We start from the raw sequence: 3,957 nt of genomic DNA, 5'->3' as shown, positions 1-3,957 counted from the left end.
ATCATTTAGGTTAATTACTAGAACATGGTGGTTAAGGCCAAAAAAAAAAAAAAATAGGCTTAAATTAGATTTTCAATGACTATGTCCACAGGGAGCACTTAAATTTACTAAGACATAAATTAACCATTCGTTTTTTCAGAGTTAAGCTCCTTTTGATGAAAATCTTAACTATTATTTCTCACATTTACCATGAAGACAAAGACAAGGAATAAATGCCCAAGTTAGGGAAATAAGAGACAAAAAGGACAACTTAAAGCAGGCAATGATCATCATTAACAAATTACAAACAGCAACTAATAAAATGGCTGGTGGAAAAAAGAAAGCAAATTGCAAGGTTATGAGAACAAACGACAATATCCTATCTTCCAGTCTAGAGCTGAGTGTTAGAGGCAGGATCAGGTCTCAGAGTTAGGTTTCTCTAAGGACAGGAAACACATCTTTATGTACCCAGCATGTGGTAAATATTGGGTTGTCAGGAAAGTCATGATGCATTTTGCATAGAAAAACACTTCATGACTTTGCCAACAACCTAATACATAATATGTGCCCAATACTTTAAAAATTTTAACAGAATGAGTGTTTATAGAAAAGTAATTTGGCAGAAGGAAATATGAAGGAAAAAGAAAGGTATGTGACATCCAGACATGTGAGGCTGCTTGATTACAGACTTATTAGGTACAGAGGCTGAGACTCCCAAGACCTTCCTTTTAGATAATCAAGAGTTGGATTTACAGGTCAGTCACAGGGCTGGGTGATTGGGAGAGCCAGGTCTCACATGACCGACCACTGTTCAAATTCAATCCTGATGACTTGATAAAAATACTGGATGCATGTGTGTTGTATCCCCAGAATCCCAACGGAATGGAGAAATGGAGGAGAAGGGATTGTAGCATGAACATGCCCCATTGGAAGATGCATTCTCTCTCTCTCTCTCTCTCTCTTTCTCTCTCTCTCTCTCTCTGGCAAGCACACAAGCCCTCTGGCAAATTGAAAGCCATAAAAATTCATATACATGTGTGTATCTTTTTACTTCATATAATGTATTTCCTTGGGAGAAGGAATTTGCAATCAATACATGCAGAGCACCAATTAAATAAAACCTTCCTCTCAAAGTTTTCAGAGCAAAAGCAGAACTATTGGTCCAAGATAAAAGATCCCAACCTTTGAATCTGGCAAAAGTGCCTTAAGATCCTTTAAACTTTAATATTCTGTCTGGAATAATCTATTGTTACCATGGCCCAGATATTGAGAGGAAGATTCATTAGAATTGAGGTGTAGTCATAGAAGAATGAAAGCTGTTAATCATGGGGTTAGATGTCATCCAGTCATTTTTCCAACCACTCTTACTAATGAAATCATAAGATAATAGAAATTTAGGATTAAATGAGGTATTAACACATCATCTAGAGTCTAGAGCAAAACACTGCATCAGATGTGTAACTATTCATAATTTGTTAATCTATTTCTTAGGTTTTAATAAAATATATTTGGAAGTGAGCAAAGAAAACCTGAATTTAGTATTTTAAAGTTGCTGGCAATTTTATTTCCAACTTGAATTTTTAAAATTATTTATCCAAGACCAAACATGTCCAGTATGAAATGTTCAGTTATTTGGGACATTTTGATGTTTTGCTTTTTCTTCTTTAATGTTTAATCATTTGTTTTGAAACTGACTTTAGACAACTGAGACAAAAGGACAAAATTAACAATCAGAAGGAAATGGTTAAAAAATATCACACAGGGCCAGCAGGTGGCATGGTGGTTAAGGTGCTGGACACTCCCACACGGCCAACCACAGTTCCAATCCAGGACCTGGTGACTTACTTTCTCACTTGCGACGAGATTGCCGCTGGGTGGTGAGTTGCCACCAATCGCCTTAAAGCCAAACAATGTTGACGGCTTTCCAAGTGGTGGTGTTTCATTATCATCTTCCTGTGCCCTTTCATCATTTTACGCAGAGTAGATGGTCTCCATAGTGACTTTAAAATTTCATATTCCTCTTATACCTTTATGAGTTTCCCACAACATTTGAGAAGATATGCAAGGTATATTCCATTTGGGCAAAAATAACATAAGGAATAATCACTGTCATGGCAATAATTTTGTATTGCAACCACAATTTTCTCTCTTTCTTTCATGAGAAACAAGAAAAACACCCTTCAGAGTCTTATGCCATGATCCACTCCTCTACTCTTCCCAGCCACCCAGGATCACTGCATGTACAGGCCAGCCCCATAGTGCAGTGGTTTAGTGCTGTGCACCAGGAGCTCGATCCCACATGTCCAACCGTGGTTCAAATCCAGCCCCAGCAGCTTGAAAGGCAGGAGTGCATGATGTCCTAAACCCTGATGCAATGGAAGAATGGAGGGAAAAAAGACTGTGGTGTGCCCAAAAAGGACTGAGGATGCCTCTCTCTCTCTCTCTCTCTCTCTCTCTCTCTCTCTCTCTCTCTCTCTCTCTCTCTCTCTCTCTCTTTCTCTCTCTCTCTCTCTCACATGTGCACACATACCCTCTGGCAAAAAAAAAAAATAGTATACTTATTTCATTGTATTATTTTTACCTTTCCATTTAGATTCTGCTTCATTGTTAATTTTTTAATATTCTCCTTTTATAACTTTTTGGAGAGAAAATATTGCCACTTACAATTTTCATCAGCCAAGGATCAAAGACACTAGTGTTCTTTCCGGGAATAGCAGTGGTGTTGAAGAAGAACAATCTCGATGTAAATCTGTGGTAACAAGAATATACAACAAAGCTAAGAAATCCTTCACTTAAAAGTCACAAGTCAAGGAACCAGCAGTTGGCATTAATGGCTATGTTGCTGGACTCCATGTAGTCGACCACAATTCAAGTCCCAGACCCGGTGGCTTAAATTCACGCTGGGGCACATGTGCGTGCGTGCCCAAGATCCCAAGAGGAGAGTAGAGGAGAAGGGATTGTGGCGCAGCCATCCCCCTGGGAGGTGATTTCTCCCTTTCTGTCTCTCTGTCTCTGGTGAGCGCACATTCTCTATAGCAAAAACCTCTCCAAAAAAAAAAAAAAAATCACAAGTCAAGGTCCTTTTTGGCTTTGTATGCTTCTTCCAATTAATCAATCTTAACCTGTGACCACTAAATAAAAAATTGTCTGAACAGTGGGGGAAAAAAAAAACATATATATCACATATACACTACTTCTCTGCTAAATGGTGAAAACTATGGTCACAAACATGTGTCTCTGCTGGTTCTAGGGGAATTTCTTCCTCACTAGCAAGGGTCAGCCACTTGATTCTTCCAACTCTTCTAAAGCAGACAAGAGGAAGACATTGTACTCTAACATTTCTCTATGGCTTACCATGAATTACAGCTAAATTTCAAAAAATGACATCTTTCCCCCTGCAGTCCAAGACTTTGTTTAAATGATGAGGTCATAGATGTTTAACATTTCACAAACCTGTCAATTATGTAAGTCCCTGCATCTAGTACAAGACAGAAATGACTCTGATAAGACTTTCTGGAGAGTCATGGGCAGTCTCAAAAAAATAGTTCCAAAAACTATGTCCTGCTTTAGCTCTGGAAATTTATCACTTACATCTCTGAGATACAGTAGAACACTGCTGTATTCCCAAGTAGATGCCTTCCACAGCCTACAGTGGGTAGAATTCATTTGCTAACAAAAAATTTAAAGGCTCAGCTGCAGCGAGTGGTGCATGATGCTAAAAAACTGTTCTCTACAGAATGGAGCCACACGGGACCAGGATTTGATTCCCAGTCCAACCTAGAGATGGACATGGTGGAGTACACCTGTAATCCTGTGACTCAGAAAGTCTGAGGCAGGAGAATCACAAGCTCAAGGCTTCCCTGAGCATCATAGCAAAATCCTATCTAAAAAAAGAGCCAAATCTGGTAGCACATTTTTGTAGTTTCTGCTGGGAAGCCAAGACAAGAAGATCCTGGGGAGAGCCTGTCTTGGGGGGGG

At 39.2% G+C, this 3,957-nt stretch overlaps 1 long non-coding RNA gene across 2 annotated transcripts in view; it reads right to left on the bottom strand.

Moving 5' to 3' along the window:
* LOC102486963 (uncharacterized) overlaps positions 1 to 3,957 on the bottom strand; it is a 9,979-nt gene that overhangs the window by 1,529 nt on the left and 4,493 nt on the right. For both annotated transcript variants that reach the window (XR_334200.2, XR_003549025.1), the window contains exons 2-3: positions 2,644 to 2,728; positions 1,825 to 2,006 (exon numbers count right to left, since the gene is read on the bottom strand). This is a non-coding gene — a long non-coding RNA (uncharacterized LOC102486963). The remainder of the gene's footprint in view (positions 1 to 1,824; positions 2,007 to 2,643; positions 2,729 to 3,957) is intronic.

Source organism: Tupaia chinensis, unplaced genomic scaffold, assembly GCF_000334495.1.
Source record: "Tupaia chinensis unplaced genomic scaffold, TupChi_1.0 Scaffold000164_1, whole genome shotgun sequence".
NCBI lineage: Eukaryota > Metazoa > Chordata > Mammalia > Scandentia > Tupaiidae > Tupaia > Tupaia belangeri.
Note: the sequence above shows the minus strand (reverse complement) of the source record. Positions and strands in the feature narration are given on the sequence as shown.